This window comes from Cygnus atratus, chromosome Z (assembly GCF_013377495.2).
Source record: "Cygnus atratus isolate AKBS03 ecotype Queensland, Australia chromosome Z, CAtr_DNAZoo_HiC_assembly, whole genome shotgun sequence".
NCBI classification, from domain to species: domain Eukaryota; kingdom Metazoa; phylum Chordata; class Aves; order Anseriformes; family Anatidae; genus Cygnus; species Cygnus atratus.
Genome location: NC_066396.1, coordinates 71,974,953 through 71,991,200, shown reverse-complemented (window position 1 = coordinate 71,991,200; position 16,248 = coordinate 71,974,953).

Genomic DNA, 16,248 nt, shown 5'->3' with positions numbered 1-16,248 from the left:
AAAGGAGAAAGGCTTTCTAAAACCAGATGAAAATAAGCGCAGTAATAGACAGTTAAAAGACTTTATGTATCTTCATGCCCCTTTGCATGACTCAAAAGAAACTAGTTCAGAGAAGATGCATGTTAAACTTATAGATCTTACAACCAAGATTATTTTCTCATCCAGTTTTCTAACAATGTTATCTTTGCATTTTACAGGAGCAGAGACTTATTTTATCTATCTATCTATCTATATATGTATACACATACACTAAAAGTGGGCTTAGGATACGGTGAAATATAAAGCAGAGCAATATTTTTTTTTTTTTACACAACATTAAAATGAGGTGAGTTTCACTATATACTTCATATGTAAGCTTATAGGAAGCAAGTAAAACACAGGCTGTTATCCAAAGCTGGATTTAGATATAAATTGTACTTGTGAGATTTATAGCACAAGAGAACAATGCACTTAGATCTGCGTCACAGACCTCGGTTGCAAACTCTAAGTTCATGAGAAGTTTTTCAAAGTACAACAAATACAAGTACAACAAAGTACAACGATATACAACAAATACAAGTACAAGTACAACAAATACAAGTACAACAAATACAACAAAAGTCTTACGAGGAGCAGCTGAGGGAGCTGGGATTGTTCAGCCTGGAGAAGAGGAGGCTCAGGGGCGACCTTATCGCTCTCTACAGGTACCTTAAAGGAGGCTGTAGCGAGGTAGGGGTTGGTCTATTCTCCCACATGCCTGGTGACAGGACGAGGGGGAATGGGCTAAAGTTGTGCCAGGGGAGGTTTAGGTTGGATATTAGGAAGATATTAGGAAGAACTTCTTTACTGAAAGGGTTGTTAGGCACTGGAATAGGCTGCCCAGGGAAGTGGTTGAGTCGCCATCCCTGGAGGTCTTTAAGAGATGTTTAGATGTTGAGCTTAGTGATATGGTTTAGTGGAGGACTTGTTAGTGTTAGGTCAGAGGTTGGACTGGGTGATCTTGGAGGTCTCTTCCAGCCTAGACGATTCTGTGATTCTGTGATTCTGTGAAATTCAAACATTTTTGATCTGATTTAAAACAACATAAAAAAAAAATCTGACTGGAGATCACAGTAACATTTATGAAATGTCAAAATATTTTGTTTCAATTGCAAAAATGCAAAATTAAACACATTAACAAACCCTGACATATCATTTACACACACACACACACACACAAGCAAACAAACAAACAAAAAAACTTCTCGTATATCCCCATAATTTTGAAAAAACTACCTCATATATCTGTCAGCTTCTTCCACAGTGCAAAAGTAACCAAGTTGTTCACTCTGACTGAGCAAAGGAATCTGATTTAATAGCTAAAACTTCCCTTCCTTGGGGTACAAAAAGACCAAATTAATAAATCCACCTTTAATCAGAAAATGTAGTGTTGCTCCTTTGTTTAATACTATGCAGAAGAAATGCATAGGGCACTAAATCAATAATCTTTTTACCTTATTGAGAAGACCAGAAGCTAGCTTATAAGGATGTGGGAGAAAAGAAGAGTTTTCTAACTGGATCCTCATATCAAGAAAAGACTCCTTTAATTACATATTTATTTTAAAATATTTTAAGGGACAGGCTTTCTAACATGAACACTTAATTTGAGTGACTGTACTTAAGGTTAAGGTACAGGTCTCTAAGCCAAGAAAATTCAAGGGGATGGGGAAAAAATGTCTCTTTTCGGAGAAGAAATGAAAGGTATCATTTTTGACTGCAAGTAGCTGAACTGAGAATATTACTGGTTATTTTACAACTGAACTATGGGTCACAGATGTTTCTGGTAAATATCTTCAGACTGAGTCTTCTGGTTATTACACATAAAATTAGAAATCAAGGAGAAAATCCCTAAAATCTGCAGTCATGAAATATTTTTCTCTCCCCTTTCCCCTTCTCAGGCACTTTCTAAAAGCTCAGTGGGACTATCAGATGAACTTGTTTTGTACAGTTTTAAAAAAGTAGATGAGTTACCTTCTATATATTTGTTCAATAATTCAATTTATATATATACACACACACATACATACCTAAATATATATGTAAATATCTATATGGGTAGATAAGCCTGCAAAGTGACATACATTTATCCTTCAGACTGGTCTGATCTACAATTCTTCTTGAATCTATCCCTGATATATTGAACTTGGAAATATGCCCAGTGACAATACATTTTCTCTCTCAATAGAACCAGGTTAAAAGTTTTCTCTCACTTTAGCTGTCCCTGGTTAATTGTTTCAACCTCAGAACTGTAGCTCACTACCAAAGAAACTTTTAGAAAGGTTGCACTTCCAAGTAGATGACTAAAACCCCCTGTTTATTTATTTATTAAAGCAGAATAGCCTGTCTCAAATGTGGCTAAAAAATAAAAATAAATAAATAAATAAATAAATAATCACTTTATACTATGGAGAGGGAAAAAAAAAATCTTTCAAACTAATGAGTTAGCAAAAATGTGCAATCTACTTCACCTCAACATCAATGAAAATGTTGATTTTCCATGACTACAAGCATATAATTTTAATTGTTCTGTTCATTTAAAATCCCAGCTCTATCATGTCACCACTTTTTAAGTCTGAAGAAAAAATTAGGGATGGGAAATGGTCATTGTTTCACATGAAAATAATAATCATTGTCACTTTCTTTATCAAAACATTTTTTTTTTTTTTATGTTGTGATAGAATAGGAGGATGCATGTTCTCCAATGTTTTCCTCTCCATCTTTAAAAAAGTTCAGATCAAACTCAGCCACTGAGACCTCTATCAGGTCTTCACTAAGCATATTTGTTCACATACAACTTTACTTTTATGTTCTCAAGCTCATAAGCACACCAATATTTGATAAAATCAAGTTTGTTAACAGGTACCAACATTTATTAATCTACTTTTCCCAAACGCAAGCATAATGACATGTTTATAACCCGATTCAAAGAGCCCCTAAACAGTTGCCCATGACAACCTGGATGATGTGCTGCACCAGGGTGGCAAAGTAGTGATTCTTTGCAGAATCTTTGCAGACTGTCTGACATTTAAAATATTTACCCTAAACACAGGAGAACCAATGCAGCCCTTCCTGCTCCCCAGTGTGGGTATCTCACGCACCATGAATAAAAAAAATAATTGTATAAGGCTGACCTCTGGACAGACCTCTTCCATAAGCACCCTTCCTTAGAGGATTTCTCACCTTCTGACATATGATATTTCCCAGCAAGAATGCACCACCTGTATTAGCTGCTAGCCCATTTACACCTAAAGCAGCTGTGTTTGTCTGGGAGCATCCTTCCAAAAGGAAAAGAGATGACACAAAGATGGCTGAATGCTAAAAACCAGACAGCCCTTGGTACCTGCTTGGATTCCCATGGGGCTCCTCCCAGCCACGTGCAAGGTGTTTGCGTTGGCACAGCACAAACTGCAGGTGGGTCCCTTGCCAGTGGACCCCTGGGAGGTAAGCTCTAGGCTCTGGTAATGCAATGTCCATATTACATGCTCAGCCTGTGGAGGCAAGCAAACAGTCACTATTACATATTATTAGATAAAATGATCTGTTATTTCATGCACATACTCGTATTCAGGTGAAGGAACAAATCTGCAAGGTTTACAGCAAGGAGATCTCTATCTTTGTAAAACACAACTGCTCAGTATTAACAACAGCTCAGCAAATACTCAATCATTTCTTACCACAGTTGTCATGTTTATAGTAACTACGTAGATTAGCTACTTCATCACCAATGATAACTGAATTTGTTGGGAAAAAAAATCTTCCCTTCAGTATTGATTTGGCTGTTCTCTTCCTGTCACCAGAAGTTTTTCACATTAATAAAACAGGCTGCATTACCCTTACTCACATAGAACAGAGCCTCAATCCACAATGTTGTGGTTTAGCACTGGCAGGCAGCTAAGAACCACACAGCCACTTGCTCACTCTCCCCTGGTGGGGTAGGGGAGAGAACTGGGGAAGTAAAAGTGAAGGAATTCATAGTTTGAAATAAAGACTGTTTACTAGGTAAAGCAAAAGCCACATGCACAAGCAAATGAAACAAGGAATTTATTCACTGCTTCTCATCAGCAGGGAGATGTTCTGCCCAGGAGAACAGGGCCCATGACGCATAATAGTTTCTTGGGAAGACAAATGCCATCACTCCAAATGTGCCCTCTCCCTTGTTCTTTCCACCAGCTTCTACTTCTGAGTATGATACCAAATAGCCTGGGACATCCCTTTGGTCCATTTGGGTCAGCTGTTCTGACTGTGTCCCCTCCTGGCAAATTGTGCAGCCCCAGCCTCCTCGCTGGCAGAGCAGCATGAGAAGCAGAAAAGTCCTTGACTCTCTGCAAGCACTGCTCTGTGACAACTAAAACATTGGTGTGTTATCACCACTGTTTTCATCAAAAGTGCAAAACATCGCGCGAATCTCTGTAAAGAAAGTTAACTCTGTCCCACCCAAAACTGTGGCACACAATTATCTCAAATGACTTCAGTGGTACTGTTTCTGGAAGCCATTATTTAATAAGGTTATCAGACTACACATTTACATTTTAATCTAGTCTCTCTCTAGTTCTTACTACTAAGAGTATGTTAACAACCTTGCAGAACCTACAGGAATGTAACACCACATTGTTACATATGGGTCATTTTGTACACTTACAGATTTTATCTATACCTTCTTACAGCGCTTTCATTTACTTAGTACTCTGAGGAATAAAGAACAATTCATAGATCTTGCCATTTTCCCGTTGTATACTTTCAAGTCCACAATTGCTGCTTCACAGTTTGCTTTCATCACTTTTAAAATTTTGCATTTGATATTGCTTGCATTACATATCTAGCATTTGTGAATTTAGATACAGATTTGTGCTTACTCATGCCTCTCTTACTTTACCTGTGAAATTCTTCCCTGTTTCTAGGGAAATACTATCATTTCATTAGTCCTTTTCCAGTTTGTCCTGGAAATGTTTCTACAGGTTACGATTTTTCTTCTACACTCTGCTTCTTCAGTGCCTCCATCAATTTCTGCACTGTTCTCTCTTCTCCCTTTAAACATATTTTTTTCCCTGCCATACAGCTACCTCATATATCTATGAAACACTGATAGCTGGAAGCTGAACACAGCAGGATGACTATGTTACATTTGACTGTCTCCTATACATTTTTTCCCAAAGTATCTGCTCCTAAGCTCTAGTTGTACGTGCTACATTAGATCGACTTCATTCTCATGTTCTTACAAGGTTCATCTCAGCTCATTGAAACGGTCACAAGAAAGGCACTTCTGTGAGGGTGTACTTTTCACTACAAGAGCATCGAAGCCTTTTGCACACTTGTACGCCTTCCTCACCCTTCTCTCCCTCCTTGACAAGAAATGCATTTGCAGCTGGGGACTGAAGTGTTGACTCTAGATTAGAATAACTATATCCCACTGAAACTAAATAAGCACCCTAACAGTGCTATAAATCCAGCTATTGCAAAGCAAGCACTTGAATCCCTGTCTTGTGAAATGGACAGCACCCTAAAAAGCCTGTTCATCACACATTGTACACTCTACCAAGGCTTGCAAGAGAGCAGCCACGAGCACTTCAGACTACATTTACTCTTTAGTAACAAATCCTTCCTTAGATAATCCAAGAACAAAGGCTCACGTTGAATATGCAGTAAGTTTCAGCCTTCAAAATCTTTGCGAGAGAATTTCAGTCGTTTATAAATCTGTGTTTTCTGACATACAAAACGTAGCTAAGAAATTACTGTCTTGGATCTCTATAAAATAATAATATTTAATCATTCAATAAACCACATTTATAACTCTGTACTACGGTAACTATGATCAGCACAGAATCACAGAATCATCTAGGTTGGAAGAGACCTCCAAGATCATCTAGTCCAACCTCTGACCTAACACTAACAAGTCCTCCAATAAGCCATATCACTAAGCTCTACATGTCTGAAACATAAAGTTTAAATTTCAAAGTTGATTTAATATACCACTTGAAAATAATATCATAAAGATATGTTTCATTACGAGTTCAATCTCACTTCCATGATACCAAAATGTTACTAGCATTTTAATAATATTTAGGATTTTTCTTTTTACTAAACATATATATATATTCTGTATACTTTGGGAAGAACATTTTCAGGCAAGTTATTTCTAATCAGACAAGATTGATTTCTTTGTTAGAGTTGCACAGGCAAATGAGCAAGAAAAATCCCCTTTATTGAAACTGAAAAGCTGCAGGATCCACAAGTGACAAAATGCAGAACTATGACCGTCCTTTTAATTTGGTTTAGCAGTTGAAACAGTATTGATTTTCTCATAGAAATAAAAATTAAACATGATATTTCTTGTCATCAGACTCAGGGACATGGACTTTCTTTTCCACTCCTCAGTGTTTATAATCAGTATGATTCTCTAAGCACTAAAATCAGCCACATTTTGAACAGAACAAACATAAAAAGAAACCCTATGCTGTCAGGGTAGATTCATTAAGCTGAATGGGACTGCATGGATGTTACTCAGAGCTATGCCCCACACAGCAGTGACTTGCATGGAGTCTACAACCCTCAGCAAACAGGAAAACATCAGGCAATTTAAGTTGAGGATGTGTTGGTTTTGAGCTCTAAGATAAGGTAGGACTACCAGATCTGCTAAACCCTTTTCCTGCAATGGTGATAGACCGATAGATTTTAGTTGTTAATTTGGCATTATTTTTCAGCAATCAAGAGAGTCAGCAACAGACAGAGAGACACCCATCTGGAATGGATTGGTAGCCATGCACATCAGTTTTCCAGCTGATTACAGATTACAAGTGCAGGAAATATAATGCAGATAGCCTGAGAAATGAAAGCAGCCTTCTGCAATATTTGTTAAGTGTTCTGTTTATTTTATTTCATCACCTTTAATGGTTAATTGAAAGCTGAAGCCTAGCATAACCATGGGTTACTGACACCCTGCTATCTGGGTGCCCTGATCTCTTCTTGTTGCTGTAACAGAGAAAGACTTCCCCAGACACAAAGAAATAGCATTCTTTATAATTCCTAATTTTTATAAAACATTTAAGACAATAGATGCACACACAGCTTTCTCACTTTTCATCCCCAGCTTTAGGACAGGCAGAATTAATTTTAATCATCAGCCTTTTGTAGCAAATGCAAAATATCAGTATAATACCATCGCTTCAGAAGGGTCAAAACTTGTTGGCATTTCTCACATGATTACTTCCACAAAACTACTCTATCAGTGGGATGGTTCTTCCCTTATGCCTTCTAAAACATTAACATTATCTAAAAGAGACAGTGCTCAGCAGCTGATGCATAGCAAGAGAGAAGAAAAGGAAAACAAAAGCAAAAAAACTCCAAGCTGCAGATAAGTATAATTACAGACAAAATCTCAAACGATTTAATCAACAGAAAATTAACTACAGACAGAGTAATCACACTATATCACACTGATAGATGATATGTCATCTACAGCATCCTTTGGGGAAAAGAAAGTAAGAATCCAGTAAATCTCCAGGTGCAAAGCACAGAAGAAAGCAATAGTCATCGATGAAGTTTTTCTTCTGGATCCCACCACTGCCTCTGGACATCTTTGGTTTTGCCTCAAGTCCTGTAGATACCCAGTGGGCACGAGAGCAAATACAGATCCCACAATCCACTTTGCCATCATAACCTGCACAGAATCTGCATACAAGTGAACTTATCTGCTCCTGCTCCTCTCCGCTATCTGGACAGGTCCAGAAGAAAGCATTAGCTGTGCAACCTCAGACAGACCCATTTCTGTGAGCTGCAGCACACTGAAGTTGAAGTGGAAACAACACAGCCAAGAGGACAGACATGCACAGCCATTAATTCCCTCCACACTTTTCCCTCAAATTATAAGCAATAGCTACTCCTACTCGGCTGTCCAGTAAAAGTACCAGGCCATGACCTTGCAGGAGAGCTGCCTCCTACAGACCTTCTAAAACTGGTGTGCAGTGGTGTATAGCTTCGCTATATGGCATTTCATCTTCAGTTTTTCCTTCAAGTAATAAAGGATTAAATACTTAGCAGAATGAGGCAGCTAAGTAGGGATGACCACTGCTGTCCAAAACTTAGTTAACTGTACATAACTGGTGGGCTGATCCCAGCTCACGTTGTTAATTGTTATGGCTCTGCCAAATGAATGAATCCAACTAATACACACAATATTTCCCTATTTTGCATATTAGTGTAATATCGCACCATTTTCCCAAAAATCCAAATGTACTAATAATGTCTTGTATTACTTTCTATATTCCACAGAAAGTCTGTGAGCCATTTCAACCCAAAAGGCGCTGTATAATGTACTTAACATTCCATAGAAAATTACAATAAATACAGAATAGTACACTACACATTTTCTAGTGGCCCAGCAGCACTGAATTTTGCAGTTAACTTTGCAAACATAGGAACAGCCTCATGGACTTTAAGCCTCATGGCAGCTAAGCCAGCTTCCTAATGAGATGCATCATCACCTGAATTTCCTTCAACAAAATCTATCCTACTAGCTGAAAACTCAGTTCTTAGTAGGGCAGCTGTTTTCTAAATTTTTGAAATACCTGCTTTGAAAATAAAGGAATTGATGTAAGAAGTCTGAGACTGCACAAACCTACTGAACAATCATGTCACTGCAAAGACTTAGCACACACACACACACATAAAAAAAGACAGATATGTTTTCATACCTATGTTTAGAGGAAAAAAAAAAAAAAGTTAAATTCAAGAACTGATTGCAGAGACTCAGTCCTCTGTCCATATTATGCTTTTACCCTGCTGTGCAGCCAAATTCCACAAACTAGCCTCTCACTCCCCTCCTTAAAAGAAGTGAGAAGAAAGTATGATGGAAAGAAAAAGGCTCACAATTTGAGATAAGGATACTTTAATTAAAGGGAAAAGGAAGAGGGAAAAACAAAAACAGCCATGCAGAAGCAGAGAAGAAGTATATATATTCTCTACTTCCCATCAAAGATCCACATCCAAGTTCAGCCACGTCCTGGGAAGCAGGGCCTCAATATGTGTAGTGGTTGTTTGGGAGGACAGATGCCCTCATAACAAGAGCCCTCTGACCCCTGACCCCTCTCTTCTCCTTCTCTCCTTTTATTGCTGACTGTGACACAATGTGGCATTGAATATTCCTTTGGTTGGTTTAGGTCAGCTGCCCTGGTGATGTCCCCTCCCCATCTCTTGCCCACTAGCTCTGATCTACTGGCTCTGGGGGGCTTTGGAGAGAGTCTTGGTTCTGTGCCAGCACTGCTCAGCAATAGACAAAACACTGGTGTGATACCAGTGCTGTTCTAGCTACAAATGCAGAGCACAGCACTGTGTGGGCTGCTGCAGGGAAAGTTAACTTCATCCCATCCAGACCCAGTACACATATGCAAGATCATAATTTTTCATTGTGTTGAATCTATACATAGGCATAAAAACACAAGCTTTTATACAGCAGAACTGGAAGTTTACCTCGTCTAAAAGACACATGGTTTTGTCTGAATATACACCTTTGAATCTGGGGCAAGATCAAAACATTCTTTTTAGATATTTTATTATAGAAGATATCTTGCACAGTAACATCTCCATAAGAACAGCTAATACGGAGTCCTCAGTTTTCCTGGGAGGGATGCAGCGGTGGTGACTCCAGCTAGAGTACTGTAAGCGAATGGACAGGGCTTGGATTTCTGCACCAAAAGAAACACAGTTTTACAGCAGCTTTGAAAAATTAGAGAGTACTATCAGTAACAGCTAACTAACAGGGATAGTTTGTGGATTAGTCAAAGTCAGATCAGAAGAGTTTATTTATCTTTATATGAGAAGACACACCAGGATGCTTGTATGGAAGGCACCTGACACTATATATTTCTGTATAAATTTCAGAAATATTAACAACTTAAATATTTTCAATGTCAATGGGCAGTTGATTTGAACAGCAGTTATGTTGTACCTCATTTTGCTGCAAAGCAGCATTTGTCAATGACAAGTATTTTGACTGTTTTTTTTGTTTGTTTGTTTGTTTGTTTTTCTTTATGGACAAAATTACATCTTTCCAGCTTCCAGAGAAAATGCTCATAAAAATGCATCTTTCTTTTCTTACTGAGGCAGCACTAGTGATCGTAAGGACTCCAGTTACGAATAACGTTATGAAAACCATTGTGTTGGCTTTATCAATCAAAACCCTCAGGGTAAATCTGTTATCATAAAAATAAATAAATAAATAAATCTTTCTTTTTCCAGAATACCCACATAAGGTGTGGAAACCTCTCAAATGGAGATTCCCTACTGAATCTATCCCTGTTGTGAGCTTCTTATCTCAAGAGGTCTAAAGAGAGAAACAAATTAAAAATTCCCTAAGATTAGGAATGATGGTGGAACCTCTGGATACTTTAAACCAGGGTTATTAAAAGAGAAGCAAAGGTGGGAAGTATTGATGTGTTTGTGTGGGTGTGTAAAGAACTGGGTGAATCAACTAAAAGGCAGTACTATTAAAATCTATTTAAAGGCAGTACTATTAAAAATCTATAAAGTACTATTAAAAATAGTAGGCCTCTGAAGCAAAGGCTGAGAACCCAGCACCCTTATTAACAATGAAGTCAGACTTATGCCATACAGCAAGCTATAGATTAACAAAAGGCCTCTTTTCTATCCCAAACACTGCATTCCTTTTTTTTTCCTGCAGTGTAAAATTGTGGTATTAAGACAACACAGTTCCCCTCTAGTGAAGCCAAGTACACTCTCAGAAAGAGTGAGTTTGAATTTCTTTATGCCAAAGAAAGAAATTGCATCTTGAATAAACTCTCTAAGCTTCAAGTTGTCACATAAAAGTCCCACCTTTGGCTGTGTTTTTTTAAGAAAATAGCAGCATTTCTGTATTTTGCATTGTGTCTAAGGCATTGAGACTACTCTGTGAAACTGGTGCTCGATGAACCTCTCAGAATAGCTTAACATATGGGGGAACATAAAGACTTCAGATCCTACTTGGCAGTAGACATTGGTTAATACAATGCTATCCTCAGCTTTTCTGAGATTACAGTGCTTCTTGGCATAGAAAAAGGGAAATCTTTCCGCTCCTGGTGAAGCTTAATGCATAAAGGACAGAAATGAAACTCAGACAATTGCAGTTTGAGAGTTAGGTGGCAGCATTCTTTCCCCCTATTTGAAAACACGCTTTAATTTAGCTCTAAATGCAGTTCTAAATGCAATTGAAAAGTACTTTTTGTGTTGGTCCACTTCACAGCAGTGTTCCCAGGACACACTGTAGCAGTAATGTGAAGATAAGTTTGCATGGTGGAGCAGTAGGAAGCTCTGGGAAGAGCTTCCTCCTTTCTGCTGTAGAAACAGCAGAAGGAACAAACTGCAGAAAAGCAGTAAGAATGGCATGTACTTATAGCACCTACTTTTCAAAGTTACAAATACCCTCCCACACATTTGTGTGCAGCTTCTCAGGGCATAGGTCAGGAGACAATGGGTACTACGTAAATCCTGAAAATTTACTGTAGTGGGATTGCAGGAGTGCTCACAGCCAGCTCACAAAGGGTGCAAAGAAGCATGCCCAAAGCCAGCATAAGATCACCAAAAAAGAACACAGCAAAACAAAACAAAAAAGAGGAGAGGAAGTCTTGAAGGTGGTGTCTGAGTCAGCACAGGAAGGCAACGGGAACAACCACAGACTCACAGATAAAATGCAAAGAGTAGATTTATTCTCATTACCACACCAACCAGAGGATCCCTGAAACAGCATCTGAGCAGAGGTACATGAGCGGGAATTCAGGAACTGCTAAACAGGGTCCATGAGAGGAGAATGCTGGCCTGATGGATTCCCCTGTTTTTATCAAGAGTTTGTGCGGGAGCAGTTTTTATCACCATGCTGTGATTCTTACTGTGATTCTCACTGTGCTTCTTTCATCTTCTCTGTACCGAAGCTGAGAGCTCAAGCACATCCGATAGGGCACCTCCAAATCTTCCAAACACCTGTGTTACCTATGCAGAGACGTGCTACTTGTCAAACACACAGAGCACAAACAGCAGCAGGCATAATTTATGTTTTTCTACATTGCTGCTCCCCAGACTATACACGTTCCCAGCTGCACGGTCACTTGAGCGTATTAACAATCCTCTTTGCCAGTTTTCCATTCTGATCCCATCCTCCTTGCCAATCTTCTGCTTTTAACCCATTTCTCCCAACTGGTGCTATTCTTTTCCTAAGGATTCCTGGAAGAACTGCCTGACTACACGTGTTTTGGTGCTGGGCTGCTGGACAAATTCCTCAGACACACACATCTCACTGCTTCTGAATAATTTTGAATCAAAATATGAGCATGAATGAGTGAAGGTACATTTTGTTCTTGTTTTTGTTTTCAGTTTTTTGTTTGTTTGTTTGTTTTGTTTTGAAGAAAGCCCCTTCTTTTGAAGGAAGATCCTTCCTTCATCTCCTCTTGGGATGTCCTCCAAGCTGGACAATTTAAATTTAGCCAAGAGTGTCTACAAAGATTTAGGAGATGTGCAACTTCCCACATACATTAGCCTGATTGCTAGCACTTTTTTCAGCACTAGCATAAAATTCTCAAGCAAGATGTAAGTTGATTTTTACCCTAGTTTCTCAGCTGCTTCTTTCACAGTAAAGATAGGATTAAAATGTAAAATAGGCTCAGCCTTCCTCTGTCAAATGAACAGGGCCTTCCGAGCTGCTTTTGGTAGTAAAAACCTTACATTTAGATTTCAGAGCATCTTTAGAGTCTTAATTCCTTATTTTAGATTTTGCATGCCAAAGTCCTTCAGTAAATCCAGTCACTTATATTTAGAGTGAAGTGCAATGGAATATGTAACTATCATTAAAGCTAAAGTTCTAATATCACACAAAAAAAAAAAAAAAAAAAAAAAACCTCTATAGAATTTATTTGAAAAGATCTACTTTTGTATATACCTTATATTTTACCTTTGGAGTGTTAAAGTGTTAAGAATCTTTGGGAAAGCATGTTGTACTGGGTCTGGCTGGGATGTTAACTTTCCCTGCATCAGCCCATACAGTGCTGTGCTCTGCACTTGTAGTTAAAACAGCAGTGGTATCACACCAGCGTTGTGTCTGCTGCTGAGCAGTGCTGGCACAGCATCAGGACTCTCTCTAACCCTCCTAGGGGGTGGGCAAAAATGTGAGAAAAGAAACATCACCAGGGCAGCTGACCTAAACCAACCAAAGGGATATTCCATACCATATGATGTCACACTCAGCAATAAAAGGTGGAAAAAGGAAGAAGGGGGGTGGGGGTGGGCTCTTGTTGTGAAAACATCTGTCCTCCTCCCGAATACCGGCTACATGCGTTGAGGCCCTGCTTCAAGGATGTGGTCAAGCATCGCTCATTTGTGGGAAGTAGAGAGTAATTTCTTTCCTCTGCACTTCCACATAGCCTTTACTTGTTTTGTTTAGTTTTCCTTTTCCCCCTCCCTTTTCCCCTTTCCCTTTTTTATTTTTTCCCCTTTAGTTAAATTGTTAAATGTTTAGTTAAATTGTTTAGTTAAATTGTTTAATTAATAATAATCTTTCCTTAATAATTTATTTTTCCTTTAATTAAATCATCCTTATCTCAACCCGTGACTTGTTCTTTCCTTTACTTCTTCCCCACCTCATCTAAGGAGGGGGAGTGAGAGAGTGGTTGTGGTGTTCAGCTGCCTAGCATGGTAAAACCACCACACATGTCAAGTACACTACTCTGATTCTAAATGATTTTACATCATCCACCTCTTTTTTGAGCTTTTTTTTGATCACCTGTGCAGCACAGAAAAACTCACTCTTCTTCAAAATGTAAAATCAAGATAAGATTTTTTTCATAACCTTAATTTAAATATATATATGTATATATACATATATATTTATATCATTCAGGAGTGATATATATATATATAAAAATTAAAAATGACAAAAAAAGACAAAATTCAGAATTAGATATAATAAAAGTCTCTGCTGGGAATGAGGCTTTCTAATAACCAAGTTGAAGGATTTGACTGCCTCCATCCTGAAGAAAGAATTACCAAACATACACAGAATCACGATTCTGACTGAGCTGTAGACACTGAACTCTGTTTAATAAAGAGAAGAAACACAGGTGCAGCTAATTGTTAGCAATTCACATACAAACACACCAACTGTTACTCCTGTAGCCCATGTAATTTTTGTAAGTAGTCATTACAGCAAAAGTCATGACCACCAATATACTAGAGCTGCTGTATTTATACACTTCACAACCACCTCAACTCTCCTCATGACTGAGCTCTCACAGGCTAATCAGCGTCAGGCTGGGTCAGGTGCTTGGAAGTGCATTTGTCAAAACACACCTGGATGCTGCCAGTAATTGCAGCACACTTCCTCCATAGAACTAGTCTAGGTGCCAAACTTCAAACACGTTTGAGGCCACTGAAAATCCTACAACACTCACAAAACAGAGATGCTAAATCTGCTTGCTGTCACAATTTTTTGCCTGAGATAAATTAACCCTAATGAGCATCACTGCTAATAATCTCAGTAGAGATAGCTACTTCAAAGACATGCAAGTGTATGACACAGTTGTTTTTCTCCTTGGTGCTAAACTTTTACTTTATCTCAACTTTGCATTCAATATTTTTATTCATTAAAAATACACCAATATATATGAATATAACTCCATCAGGTTTTGTTTGGTTGTCATGTCTTTTCACAGTAATTCTCTTTCAAAAAATGTTCCCTTTCTTGGGCTTATCCAACCAATTTGCTTTCTTCCCAGCCTTGTTACACACTCTCTCCTATAAAGCTGGATCTAAAGCAGCCTCTTTGTGCACTCTAAATGTAATGTCTTTTATCTTCTGTTCTGCTACAACTACATTCTGACTGCACAAAGACCCTTGACAGCACAAAGAGCAAGGAAATGGCCTTGAAAGTCATGAAATAATACTGGTAGCAAGATTTTAAAAGGAGCTTTATAATCACTTGCTGCTATCATCTTCTGAATGACACAGGGTTTTATTTTGGAGGAAATGTGACAGTAAATTCAATCTGAATAGTGTATTTAATGATGACTGCTCTGAGGCAGTTACCGCTCAACTTCCCAGTATGACAATACCAGATATCACTCTAAAATATACAGGAAATACCTTATTAATTTGTGATCACTACAAATCTGGCTCTAAGTCAGTACTTCAAATAATTTGTGAGTTTGGAAAAGGGACTTTCTATACAACTTGCAAATGTCTTGGCTGAACAGAACAAAACCAAAATGGGATATGGAACACAGTGAGATACATAGAAAAGGAAGTGTAACAGATGACTGCTTTGATGGGAAAGTAGCTAACTTAACTAATCTGAATGGCATTAGTTTATCATACAAAGACATTTAATTTATTTCATTATTCTCTGTAGGCAGCTATAGCACCCCAAGGTCCTAACATATTCAAGGAAATGAGCAGAGTGGACAAAGACTCTTTCAGAGTGCAATATTTAATGAAACTTAAATTAGGTCTCAAAAGAGCAATAGAGTGTATATTAAACATGGCACTGACACCAAACCATTCTATTCATACGCATGTGTTTTAAAGTAATTGCCATCAAATTTACACAGGGCCCCAAAAGATTTTTAATATAGCCATGCATATATATTCCATTTTAGCATATACTTTATAACATTTTGTTAACATAAGGCATAGGACAGAAGGGTATGCAAAGGTCTGCAGGTAAGACTGAACATTTAAGAAACAAAAGAAAATTGTATTAGTAATGAAGTGAAAGGATACAGGATTTGACATTCTGTTTAACTACACAAATTCATATATACATATATTTTTTGTGAAAGCAAGTTATGGGATTATATATTCATATTTTAAATACTGCAATTTAACAGGGTGATCAGGTAGCCAATATTGCCAAACATTTTATACATTCTGCTCCTGTGTTTCTATGTATTTATCTATAAACAAAAGAAAACATAAAAAAAAAAAGTCACCAAAAACCTCAAATCCAAATATGGATTTAATCTAGTCTCTAATTTGCAAAATAAAACACACACAAAACACCTCATTTTCAAACTCACTTTCATACAGCACTACAAAATACTGTAACCTGAAAGTTAATTACAAGCTAAAAACATTCCTTGAAACAAGAAAATAATCCATTGGTCCCCAAAAATAAAATTTCAGTTAGCTATGACAAAGAAGTAGATACTTAAAACCTACAGTTAAAAACATGAAAAAACTCCTAATTTTGAAATCCATTGT